At 41.2% G+C, this 14,119-nt stretch overlaps 1 protein-coding gene across 10 annotated transcripts in view; it reads right to left on the bottom strand.

Annotated features, from left to right (window-relative positions):
* RARB (retinoic acid receptor beta) overlaps window positions 1-14,119 on the bottom strand; it is a 513,024-nt gene that overhangs the window by 440,408 nt on the left and 58,497 nt on the right. For 7 of the 10 annotated variants that reach the window (XM_039523137.1, XM_039523135.1, XM_039523136.1 and 4 more), the window contains exon 3: window positions 6,869-6,935. The exons of 2 other annotated variants lie outside the window; for them this stretch is intronic. The gene's annotated coding sequence lies outside the window, so the exon portion shown is untranslated. Of the gene's footprint in view, window positions 1-1,333; window positions 1,718-6,868; window positions 6,936-14,119 lie in introns of those variants that run through there. One more of the 10 variants, XM_039523140.1, reaches the window with a different exon arrangement.

Genomic DNA, 14,119 nt, shown 5'->3' with positions numbered 1-14,119 from the left:
GAAACCAGCATGCTTTGTGAAGCTATTTTAATTGTTTTACAGTTTTATTACAAAACATCCTGTCTGTTACACTTGTTTCCTCGGGCTATCATAACAATGTTAGTTGCTACTGCTTATATTTCCCCCCGGGTATCTGTTTTTTACAGTTACAATTAAAATCAGTAAGTGGCTCACCAGCAAGATAACGTTAATTTGTTTTTTTAAATGTATTTGACCTTATAAATAATCAACTAACATATTAAGGCAGAAGATGTACATCAGACAAGATGTCATCATTGGCACACATTTTTGCAATATCAGGCTTTTGGGTTCTTTTTTGCCAAAAGAGCAAGCCTATTACTTGAGAGATACAACTGTTCTGAAGCAATTCAGAATAAATAAAAGTAATACACTCATACTGTATTTAACATAAATATGTAAAATTTATTTATAAAAACCACATCAAGGTACTGGTTTTAAAACTCATAAAACACCACCAAAGAAAGAATCTGAGAATAGGTTTTTAAAACAGATACACTAAATTACTCCAACTTTACACATTTTTCTAGCGTTTAAATGCACTTGCAGAAGGAACAGCAAAAACAAGCGCGATAAAGACCACAACCTAAAAGCCCTAGATGAATATAAAACAATATATTAAATTCTGAAAGCATTTATTCCTATAGATATAACTAGTGTAAAAGAATGCCTACCCAAGCTTTAGGCACCCTGGCCAGTAATTAAAAATACAATCTTATGCCTGCTCTAGACACAAACTTGCATCCCTTTACTAAAGATGTATTTTAAAATTGAGTTCATTAAACCAGTGCAAAACCCTCTATAGACTGTCTTATTTTGATCCTAAGGGTAGCTTATATCAATGTAGTTTAAGCAGATTCCTTATTGACTTAAGATATACTGAACTCAAACTGAAATAACAGTGTCCATGTAGGGTTTTGCATCAGTTTAATTAAGTTAGTTTTTAAATCTATTTGTGAAAACAAGCTCTTAACTCTATAGGGTAGGCATAGCCTAAGTCAACACAAGTTACGCCAATGATCATAAACTGCTATAATTACATCGCTTGTGCATGTTCACACAAAGCTCCTGCTGTCAGCGGAGCACGTCCACAATTGCTGCTCTAGCATCAACAGTGAAAGCGGTGCACTGTGAATAGCTACTCCACTGTGCAACTCACCACCTTCTGCAGCTAAGATTTATGGGAAGGTAGAGTGGACACAGTGCATCATGGGAGCGGGGTTCAACATGCCATGATGCAGTTTCTGTCCCATCATTCCATGGGCGTCTGAATACGTTTCGCACCATTTTTCAGCAGCCCCAGTTTACCACGCACCTGCCATCTGTGCCTGAAAGCATGGATCCTGCGCTGTTCTCTACTCTTGTGGTCAGTGTTATGAACACAACACGGCTGATCATGCAGTATCTCATGAGCTTTGAATCTGAACAGGAATCCATGGTGCCTGCCCTTCTGCGTGCTATGGAATGAAACAATTCCAGATTATTTTTTGCATTCATGGAGCAACTGCACATGGTGAACAGTTGCTTTTGGGCTTGGGAAACAAGCACTTGCTGGTGGGATCGTATTGTTGTGCAGGTCTGGGATGACGAGCAGTGGCTACAGAACTTTCACATATGCAAAGCCGCCTTCTTGGAACTGTGTGCAGAGCTTGCCCCAGCACTGCGGCGCAAGAACACCAAAATGAGAGCTGCCTTTTTGGTGGTGAAGTGTGTGGCTATCGCTGTGTGGAAACTAGCAATTCTGGACTGCTATCAGTCAGTCGCAAATCAGTTTGGAGTTGGGAAGTCCAACATAGGGGTTATGTTCACGCAGGTGTGTAGGGCCATTAATTGCATCCTGCTACGCAGGACTGTGATTCTTGGAAACGTGCATGAAATAGTGGATGGCTTCACGGGATTCCTTAACTACAGCATGGCGATAGATGGCATACATCCCAATTTTGGCCCTGGAACATCTTGCGATGTAGTACATCAATAGAAAGGAGTACTTCTCTATGGTATTGCAGAAGCTTGTGGATCACTAGGGTCATTTCACTGATATCAACGCGGGATGGTCTGGGAAGGTGCATGATGCACGAATCTTCAGGAACTCTGAACTGTACAGAAAGCTGCACACAAAGACTGTCTTTCCAGAGCAGAAGATTCCAATGGGGGATGTTGAAATGCCCATAGTAATCCTGGGAGACCCATCATACCCCGTACTCCCATGGCTCATGAAGCCATACACGAAAAACATGGATAGCAGCAAGGAGCACTTCAGCAATAGGCTGAGCAGGTGCAGAATGATTGTTGAACGTGTTTGGCAGATTAAAAGCTCACTGGTGTGGCCTTTATGTCAGGTTAGATCGCTATGAGGAAAATATTTCCATGGTCATAGCAGCCTGCTGTGCACTGCACAATATTTGTGAGGTTAAGGGTGAAAGTCTCCCCAGGAGTGGATCATGGAGGCAGATCACCTGCGGCTGATTTTGAGCAGCCAGATATCATGGCTACTAGAGGGGCACAATAACGGGCTATTCAAATCAGGGAGGCTTCGAGGCATCATTTGGACAATGAGCACCAGTAATGCATCTTTCCATAAAGCATTCTGCCATGCTTTGTTAACTTGCCACATTGCATTAACATCTTGATGATTGCTTCCTGATGGTGATTTGTAGTCTGCAAATGTGCCAATTGCCACGGTGTATTAATTCCAGCAGAAACCATCATATGTAGGAGACAAATAAAGATTATCTTTCAGAGAGGTTTTTTTTTATGAAACAGCAATAAACAACACTCAGAAAACACTTTGTTGAAAGAGACATAACAGCGAGAGGAGCACTCTCCTGATGGAAGCTCTCATAGCTGAGTGCAACTCCTGCTATCATTTGGGAAATTGTCCAAAGGGGTTGAGTGAATGGAGTACTGTGACGTGCCAGGAAGATGCAATGAATGTGTGGGCAGGAGTTTGGGGAAGGCATGGCACATAGTTCTGTATGGGTTGGGGAAGGGGGAGCATGCATGTGTTCTGCCTGCAGCACAATTAGGGACTTCAACATCTCCATTTGGTCCTCCATAACTTTTATCATTCTCTCCTCGCCTACTGATATTCACTCCTTGTCCTGCTTCCTGTCATGGGTATCTATTTTTAAATTTTTCATTAATTGTCTCTCTCCAAGGCCTGCATTCTTGATTTGCAGTGTCAGAGAATTGCAGCACCTCCTGAAACATGTCCTCCTTGCTCGCTTCCTTATCTGGTGGAAGCATTCTGCCAGTGTGTAGTGGGTTCCCTTCAAGGCCACATCTGCAGAAGCATAAAAAACAATAAACAGAAGAATGATTGTTAGTGTAGTCACAGCATTGAATCATAATAGTAAAATACACCTCTTTCTCACTGTCCCTTGGCAAGCACACAGTTTGGTAAACACCCTAAAGATGGTGAGTTTGGCCTGGGGGGGCTTCAAGATGAGGCAAAGGGTCTAGGTTTTTTTTTTTTTTTTTTTAAGGGATCACTGCAAATGACTAGGGACAATATTGTAAATTCTCCCACCATTTTCCACAGACGGTGGTCATTAAAGCTGATATCTCACTCCTGAATATAAGCAAGGATACAAGGGTGCATCTCCTGCATGTATGCAGCTTCAGACCGGGTCCCTATGCTGCTCGCTTGAGTGCTTTTTTGGTCCCTGCACAAGTGATTGCTGAGTGGCGTGGAAAAGTTTCCTACAACGGGGGAAGGAACAAAGCAGCTGTGCCAAGGAACCTTCAGCAGAGGATTGGTGAGTACCTCCAGGAAAGTTTCCTAGGGATCTCTCTGGAGGATTCCCGTGAAATCTTGGTGTGTATTAACACACTATTCTGCAGGGCCCTCACTGCGTAGCTGCACAGGAGAATGTGAAGCAGACGCAAACACAGCTAGTCTTGTACATTTCTATCCCTTAACCCACTTATAGCATATAACAAAGAAAAGGGCAGCTCTACCTCCTGTAACCGAGCAGTATCCACTCAAAATGAGCACTTACCAGAGCTCCCCTCTCCTGTTTCATGAGTGTCAGAGCCGGAGTGCTGGGACTGGCTTGAACCCTCTGCGGTTGAGAAGAGATCCTGGCTTGCCACAGTACCGGACAACCCTGTCACCCATCCATCTCATCTCATCCTCCAACTTGACCTCCTCATCCACCACTTCATCCTCAGGGTTCAGTCTGCTATCTGCTGTCTCCAGCCCGCCCCACAAAAGTATCCATGAGCTGGTGGTGGTGGAGGTAGGGTCACCACTGAGGATGGCATCCAGCTCCTTATAGAAGCGGCAGGTCTTCGGCACAGCACCAGAGTGATGGTTTGAATTCTGCCTTCTCCCTTGCCTTCTGGTATGCCTGCCTCAGCTCCTTTATCTTCGCATGGCACCGATACGTGTCCCATTCGCAGCCCCTACCCAACATGCCATGAGAAATCTTCCCGTAGGTATCAAAGTTCCCACGGCTTGAACAAAGCTGGATCTGCACAGCCTCCTCTCCCCACAAAGCCAGCAGATCCAACACCACCAGCGTATTCCATGCAGGAAATCAATTTGTGCATGGAGCTGCCCTTTCAGCTGGAAAGATGCGATGTGAGCTCTCCACACCAAGCACACAGGAAGTGGAATTTCAAAAATTCTCAGTCCTTTAAAGGGGGAGAGATGGATGCTGGTGCACCTGTGTGCAGGGGCAACGGAGGTCAAACTGCTGACCAGAGCAGTCAAGATGGGCATTGTGCAACATATTCTGAAGGCTATTTACGGCAACATAACCAAGTGTAGTGTCTACACTGACACTGTGTCAATCTAACTTTGTCACAAAAAGCTCTGTGCCTCTCGTTGAGGTGGTTTTATTTTGTCAGGATAGCAGGAGAGTTCAATCGGCAGGAGAAACATTGTAGCATGTACACCTCCACTGTTTTGTTGATGAAAGCTGACTTCTGTTGATAAAACTGTGCATTGTAGACAAGGCCTTAGTCTATGATCCTGCAATTAACAGTGTATGATTGGACTGCTGCACCCATACAGAACCCTCCTGAAATCAATAAGCCTTCAATTATCTCAGGAGCACTCCCTATTAAACTGGGGGAGTGGGAGATATTAATTAAATGGTCCTTACTGAGGGAGCCATTCAGTCACAAGTGGGGGGAAGAAAGATGGGAAGGAAATAAAGTCTTGGCCCATGGCATTGGTGAGCATAGAGAAGGAAGAGGAGATTAGTTATCTAAGACTAAAGATAGTAAACGTAGTACATCCTCATCAAAGCAAGAGAAGGATATGTTCCCTCTCTCTCAGTGACTAAAATCCTCAATTCACCTCATGGAACCAAATCCTCCGCTAAGCAATCAACACCCTGACCTTCCCAACTTTAGCCTATGCCTAGCATCTCCCTCCAAGCTATCAAACATTTCCTTCTGCAATAAAAGCCTTTATTAACCCCCCAACCACCTAGCTACAAGAGCTCTGATCCCTCCAGACTCCAATCCCAACATTGTTACAGTGCAGTTATGTAAGGTTAACACTAAAGTCTGTACCAAATCATATATTCTGTCACAAAAATAAGCTTATTTCTGGAAATGATTGTTACATAGTCAAAAGCAGAATGTTATGACCAAATGAAATATTAGTATTACTAATAAAATCAATACTCCAGCTCTTATGTTAACTTTGATATTCGATAATGCATGTGATTCTTTTACTTAAAAGAATCAATTATACTTAGAATATCAGGGTTGGAAGAGACCTCAGGAGGTCATCTAGCCCAACCCCCTGCTCAAAGCAGGACCAATCCCCAGATTTTTATCCCAGTTCCCCAAATGGCCCCCTCAAGGGCTGAACTCACAACCCTGGGTTTACCAGGCCAATGCTCAAACCACTGAGCTATCCCTGTTTATTCTTCTGTGCTATAGAATGTCCATCCCAATAGCAATGCAGTGAGCTGCAGAAGTAAACATCACCTTAGCGTTCAGGCCACAGAAAATGAAGGAAAATGCTCACCATAAAGTGAGCATAAAGTGATTGTTGGTGAATTGCTCACCCTTTAAAATCCTATTATCTTCCAATTCTTTAAAAACAAGTCACTGCTGAACAAAAGCTGTATTTTCATGAAACATATCCAAAAGGGGGTTCTTTTCACATGTTGCAAGTCATTCAGTTGAAAGAGCTGGGTCCTATCCATTTTGACTGGGTGGCTCAGGGTACTGAGCAAAGCAGTGGCATGAGAAAGGAATGTGTATATGGCAACATCAGACGTAACCAAAAATTGCTAAGCCACCATAAAATAAGCCAGAAAAGGCTTTTGGGTGGGACTCAGGAAAAGGAAAGCAAAGAAGTCAGCCAGCTGAAATGCAAACCAGTATACCCTGCAGGGAGCAGCAAGGCAGTTTCTAACTACAAGATCAGTCACACCAGTGTAAGCACATTAGTGTAGTTACACTAGGGCAAACCCTCTTATGTAGACTTGCTGCACCAACGTAAAATGGGGCTTGCAGCTTATTCCAGCAATTTACCAGATAAACTGTTTTGTGACAGGGCAGCACCGCTACTTTAAGGCTTTTCCCTTGTATGACATCAATGTAGTGACACTATTGCAATTTTTAATTGTTTTCCCCTAATGCAGACAGCCCTAGTAGGCCCTTGTAAAAGTGGTCCACCATACAGTATTTACCCTTGAGCTTGCATTTATCCTCAGACACATCACTAGCCCCTACCGGGAATGAATTATATCTGCAGACCATAGCCCAGTTCCTAATAAAAAGCTGTCCACTAAGAACCAAAATGTATTTGCCCTGTCCTAAGAAGGGCATCATATATGGCCAGAAGATATGTAAAGGCACCACATAGGTGCTCAGCACCTACTGTGTGCTCAGTGCCTTTCTGGATCAGGATCAAAGGACGGGTCTTCCCAGTGCTGTCAGTTCCATACCTTTGAAAAACATAAGCATAGAGCAAAAATGTATAAAAAGCAGAAAGGGAAGCCATGGTAAAAATGTGTTTGATATCTACTTCTCACACTTATAACATACTGTGTAAGGGATCATTTTCCAGGGATAGGCCCCCTCTGCTGGTCACAATTTTTTACAAGGTGATTTATTTTAGAGCATCCAAGTGCACAAAGATTACTGTGAGATACTGTGGTTTTTCTTATGTTCAAATAAGCCCTGAACAAAATATGAAAAAAATACATTTGATGTTGCTTATGAAGAAAAATAAACAGATTAAGGAAATGTTAACTAGCTAATCACTAAAGGGAATAAGTGGGCTGGTTTTTATTAGTATTAGCTGGACAGTTCCTTACCTTTTTCTTTTTCAAAATATACTAACCATCCATTAGTAAAATTTGCATGCACTTTACTTTTTGAAAAAAAATCCCCTAGATCTGAACAGTCCTGGACACAGAAATATATTATAGTGGACACGTCTGTACCCTTTTCTACAAAGAATGGCAAAAGCACCTCAGGAAGGGAGTCATACTGCAGTCAGTATTCAGAGGGGTAGGTTTGTTTCTCAAAAACTGGTATTTCATTATTTCATGTTTACAGTGTACTCAGCATTCCAGAATTCTGTTTATGATTAGCAACATTGCAATAAATTATCTCGCCTTCCCAAGATGCTAGAGTATCTAATTCCTGCAAAGCAAGCAACACTCAGGAGCTGACTACTGCAGCAGTCAGGCTTGGGAGCTATAGCATTAAAGTCACTTATAGCACCCCAAACGACTAATCAAGGACAAGAATGGATATTTCTGGTACCTGTTCAGAAATGAGATTTTTGCATACACACACGCTTCATCTCACAATTTCTCTTCAATGCAATGAGTTTGTGCAGGGAATTCAGGATAGACAGTTCAGGTGCCTGTTCTCGCTGGACAGGGTCTGTGACTAAGGTTACATCTACACTACAGCCTATGTTAGCAAAACTTATGTCACTCAGGGATGTGAATATTCCAACAGCTCCCGAGCGATACAAGTTACACTGACATAAGCATTTGTGTGCACAGTAGTATGTTGGCGGGACAGCTTCTCCCGCCAACATAGCTTATGCAGCTCGCAAAGGTGGTTTGATTATGCCAACGGGAGAGCTGTCTTCTGTCAGCATAGAGCGTCTTGACTAGACACACTGCAGCAGCACAGCTGTATCATTAAAGCTGCACCGCTGTGCATATAGACATACCCTAAGGCTGCCCTAGGACACACAGATTTCACCAAACACACATACACACAAAACCCCACTCCTTCAAATGCAATTATTATTTAATTAGTTTTACTGCAGTAGTGCCCAGGGACATCATTCAAGAATCAGAGTTTACAATCTAGTGCTCTACTCTAGTCCTGCAAGGACAACAATGCAGGCAGACCCCTGGATATATGTAATTCTCAGTACAAGATCAGGCTCCAAGTTATAAGATGATGCATGGATATTTTATCTTCTTCACTCACTTTGATCCAGAGCTCTGCTACTAGGTTCATTAGCATTTGGCATCTCTAAATCTACCCAGTGTAAAGGTATCAATACAAATATATAAATAAAAGATATCCAATAAATTATTAAGTTCCACATACACAAATTCCACCCTCTAGTAGAAAGCTGCATATTTCTAAAGCAACACTAACAACTTAACAGTAAATCAATGGAGTATGGCAAGTGTACAAAAAATTAAGCCCCCCATTAAAAAGATATTGAAGACGTTCTTGTCTCCATTTCAATATGTAAGATAAGGTATTTTGAAATTAAATTAATTTAATCCATACATTAATTCAAGGATGGAAAATGCCAGCTGCAAAAAATGGATCTAGGCTGATCCAGCTAAACACTTAAGTGCATGCTTAATTTTAAGTATGTGAGTAGCCCAACTGAAGTCATAGCTGTGTAAAGTGTACATGGGGGCCCTGATCCAGCAATCTAGGAACTGCTTCTATAAAATACCAAAGACAATGGACAGAATGTTTATCAATCCACTGCGTTGCTTCAGACTGTCAGGTATCAAGGCCTTCCACGGTATCAGAAAGTCGTTTGTAGCCCAAAGTGTTTTCAGTCAATAACATTTATTAAAACTAAATGTATTACTACAGGTTGCTATCTATCTCAATCAGCTCACAATGAAGAAAATATAATACTCTACCTTCACATTTCAAATACAACTATGAAAAAAACTTCTAATCCATCTATTTCTTCTATTCAAGTGTACTATCAATGATTATTGGTAATATTTATATTCCAGGAGCACCCAACACCCCCCCCCCGCCACCCCAGGATAGATGCCCCATTTTGTTATCTGCTATGCAAACACATAAGACAACACTTTCTTTGCACCAAAGAATTGACAAACTAAACAGACAAGATAAACAGTAATACAAAGACACCAAATAAGCAGACTGTCAAAGGTACATATCTTAGTGTTCTATATATACAATGTTATTTTACTATAGTTTTTGTGAGTTACACAGATAGTATATAAGTAACTCATAAAAACTACAGTAAAAGAACATTATTAAGGTTACAAATCAAGCACTCAAAAGTTATGAAATGCCAGAATTATGGTTGACTGACATGGCCCACAGCACTGAGCGCTGCAATTGCAGGGAAAGTCCTGCTCAGGTCCACAGCGTAGCATGCTTGGCACGGATGGAATCTTCAGAGATTTTAGCTGTGAAGTTTGAGCAAGTCTCTATTAAGCATGTGCAAATTTTCAAAAGATTTACACCTTAGCCTAATTTGGGCTGATTTTCACAGGAACAGCAACAGACACATACATCCCTGACACAAAGGCCACCTCCCTGCCAAAGTTCATGCGGGAACTAGAACTCTACAAAGAAAAGGCCACCAGTTTTTAACAAGAGCAAAACAATACATTTTCACTAGCCTCGCTCTCAGAAACAGTTGGCCTGTTTTGGCAGAAATTTTCCCCCCAAAATTCAGCCTGAGATGCCCAGCATTGAAAATTCCAGCCCAAACAATTAACATTTTGCAAAGTTACAAGCCACTGAAAATAGAATCTTATAATAGGAAGTGTCAAGCAGCCTAAATACTAGGTGGATGCTACCAGATCCACCAATAATACACACTCTCCGACTGTTAACTTGAGTTATATCTACACTGAGCTGCAGTGCAGACTACAGCGGTATGAACTGCAGATCACACCAAAGTGTTACACACTAATTGCCCTGTGTGGACACTGCTAACACGAACAATAAGGTACCTAATTTGCCTTCACATAGTCCTGTTTGACACTATCCTTATCCTTCCTAGTAGATCCAGAACAAATAAAATACCTCTACGCTGTGACTTTCAAGAGCACACAGCCCACTTCACAGATGACTAGTCCAGAATTTGTAGGGTTGTCCAGTATCACCCAAACTACACGGCATTTACTCTCCTAAGCAAATCTTCTCATTCATCAACTCCCTTATGTGCTAAGTTCCTTCAATTCCCATGGGAAGCCAGTGAGATTTAAGGGCATTCAGCACTATGCAGGAGAATTGGATCCTAAGTAATTTCACATAAAGGGCAATTAGCCACTTCAAGTCATTCCACTTCACAATGCCACTTTGGTCATGAATCCCATAATTTGGTGCAAAACACTGACACAATTAACAAAGAAGATGTAGATGGTCATTGCTATATAATACAGTCCTTGACACTTAACTAGGGTATACTGATGTTGCATGTTCCACATAGCTCATCACTTAATGGATCTGGCACAGTACCTTTATAATAATAATAAAAGAGATATACCCATCTCCTAGACCTGGAAGAGACCCTGAAGGGGCATTGAGTCCAGCCCCCTGCCTTCACTAGCAGGACCAAGTATTGATTTTGCCCCAGATCGCTAAGTAGCCCCCTCAAGGAGGGAACTCACAACCTGGGGTTTAGCAGGCCAATGCTCAAACCACTGAGCTATCCCTCTCTGCTATGGTACAACAGCTGTCATGTAGTGATTTACAAGAATGAAGTGATGCCTTAGCAATCCTAATTCTATAAAAAATAAAGTACAGATAATCCACTACTGAGCTTTGAAGAGGCCTAATTTTCATTTACACTTAAAGTATTCTGGCTTTGTAAAAGGGGCCAAAGGTGGGCATAAATGTAAGGTCCCTTACATCCACTGGGAAATGAGTCCCTTTATCTAGCCACTGACCAGAGCCGTTTATTATATTTAAATTATTAATCATAGTCACTCTTCTTAGTTCTAAGACTAACATGACATTGGTTCACAATGTATGGGCAATAGATTTGTGAAATCAAGCTTATTATGAAACTAAGAACAGTCCCCAAATGTGCATCATTAACCAACCAACATGAGCAGCCTTTGCTTATGTTGATAGAACCTTGTTCCTTGTGTATTTCCATTCATTTCAATGGGACTACTTGAGGAGTCAGATATTACTCCAGATTGGCAAGGGTAGCAAAATCTGACCCAGGAAAGTGTACATCTATCCAAAATCTTAGACTGTAAGGGAACATGTGATGTATTAACAGTATTAAATTGTTACTGTATTAACATTTAACTAGATTTAACCAGTCAAAAAGTGTACCTTAGCCTCAGGCATAGAAAAGACAGAACTTAGAGAAGGGAATGATTTGTGGTGCCCTGGAAGCTACAGTCAGAGCATTAACTGCTGGATCTAGTATCAGCCTCAATAAGTTTTCCAGTGGCCATAAGAGAAATGTCTGAGGAAGAGACACAAAGAGAGATAGAGAAAGAAAAAGAAAAATCTGGAGTGAAGCAAGACCAGAGATGAAGAATAGAATAATTTAAAAAAAATCAATGTAGGCAGAGAAAGTTATATTTTATATTCTAAGAAGCCAAATATTATAACTACATGTAAATACACACTGAAGATAGTTAATAACAATCATATCCAGCATGATAAATGTACATAGCACTTTACAGAGTAAGATTGGTTCCCTGTCCTGAAAAGATAAGAAATTACAAAAGTCTGTGTATATACACACACAAGTATATATTCAGCATGGACTAGCTGTGATTCTGATTAAATACCCCCTCACAGGAGAAAAGAGTAGCAGTTTAAAGGGACCTTAAAGTAAATAAGAATCAGGCCCACAAACCTCTATAAAGACAGTGGGCATGGTTTTCATATACACCGTAGCAGTGAAAAGTTCCCTTTAATTGAGTGGAATTTTTGCCCGCTTTTGGACACCTCATATCTGTAAAACAGCCCAGATTGGTCTTAGTGTAAGGGAGAATCCAGGCCAGAGCGTCTTGACAAAAAAAAAAAAAAAAAAAGATACAGTAAAGATACATCTGGGATTTTATCTTTTTGTTTTAAACCTATGTGAAAAGAAAAAAAGAAACTGCCATTTTTGTGATGTACAAAAGAGAGTTTGGGGTCTGGTTCCTAACTAAAATGTAAGATTGGGAAAGTCCCTTTGTTTTTATTGTTATTATCATAAACAAATATTTGGTTACTGAGGATGTTTTTTATTTTTAACCCTGAGCTAATGGTATGTCATGCTGTATTAGCTTAGTGTATATAACAGGGGTGGGCAACCTATGGCACGGGTGCCAAAGGCGGCACACGAGCTGGTTTTCAGAGGCACTCGCATTGCCCAGGTCCTGGCCACCGGTCCGGGGGGCACTATATTTTAATTTAATTTTACATGAAGCTTCCTAAACATTTTAAAAATTTTATTTACTTTACATACAACAATAGTTTAGTTATATATTATAGACTTATAGAAAGAGACCTTCTAAAAATGTTAAAATGTATTACTGGCACGCGAAACCTTAAATCAGAGTGAATAAATGAAGACTCGGCACACCACTTCTGAAAGGTTGCCGACTCCTGGTATATAATCATGTCTCCCTCTAGCGGCTGGCTCCAGTGACTATAAAAGCTTACTCTTTCAGCTAAATAAATTTCATTTAGCTCAAGTGGCAGAGGTTTTTTGTGCTGATGGTCCCAAGATTGACATGCATTAATGAATGTGGTGCCTATACACATACATCACAGATGCATGTGGATATGATACAGAACAGTACTCAACATGGGACCTGAGCTCTTGTAGACCCTAGACACTTGGGGTAAATATATATATAATAGGCAAAGTATGTAATGTACTAGTTCACTGCATGTCACCGTGTCTCCATGGTTTTAACCCCTGCTGATGACTGTGGTATCTGAACAAATGCTGCCAACATGGGTTAAAATAGACTACTAATGGCTTAAATTTTACAGATGCAGTGCTCAGTCTTTCCAATTTCTAATTTTAATACTCCATCTTTCCAGCATGGGAGTCAGCAGCAAAAAAAAGGAAATATGGAGCCCTAATGAGTCAGGAAGATTTAATTAATAGTAACATGAATGAATAGTAACCTCATTTTTAAAATACACATAGCCTGATTTTCAGGTACAGAGCTATACCAAAGTCCCTTCTTCGCAGTCTTTTTGGCGATTTGCCCCATAACCATTTTCTTTTCTTTATTTCACCCATCCTCCCCTTTTCACGGTACTTTTTTCATCTGTGTCTTCACGGATTCTTTTCTGTTATCTGTCGTATCTCTATTCCTAGCAAAGGATTTTTTTTCTTTCCTGCTCCCTTCCCTTCCAGTAAGGTCCACTAACCCTTTTCCCTCTCCCCACTCTCATCTTAGGTCTCCCTTGATGAACTCTAGTCCCTTCTCAGGTCCCTCATCTCACTTCCCTGTCTTCTCGTTCCACCACCATTCACCTGAAAGGATAGGAATGAAGCTGATGCTGGCACCTCCTAGTACTTGAAGAGGAAGCCAGCCACTAACACCTCCACTTATGTGTCTGCATCCCAAGCTCTATACACAAACTAATAAGTTTACTAATAAGTTTACTAATAAGTAAACTTGATGAACTCTAGTCCCTTCTCAGGTCCCTCATCTCACTTCCCTGTCTTCTCGTTCCACCACCATTCACCTGAAAGGATAGGAATGAAGCTGATGCTGGCACCTCCTAGTACTTGAAGAGGAAGCCAGCCACTAACACCTCCACTTATGTGTCTGCATCCCAAGCTCTATACACAAACTAATAAGTGTAACTGCCTCTGTGGTTGGCCAGCTCAGTGTCCCTCTCTTGTTAGCTTCAGGGTGGTTGCTGTGGATGGAGCTAGGAAAGAGAG

Source organism: Mauremys reevesii, linkage group 2 (assembly GCF_016161935.1).
Source record: "Mauremys reevesii isolate NIE-2019 linkage group 2, ASM1616193v1, whole genome shotgun sequence".
Taxonomy (NCBI): Eukaryota; Metazoa; Chordata; order Testudines; family Geoemydidae; genus Mauremys; species Mauremys reevesii.
Note: the sequence above shows the minus strand (reverse complement) of the source record. Positions and strands in the feature narration are given on the sequence as shown.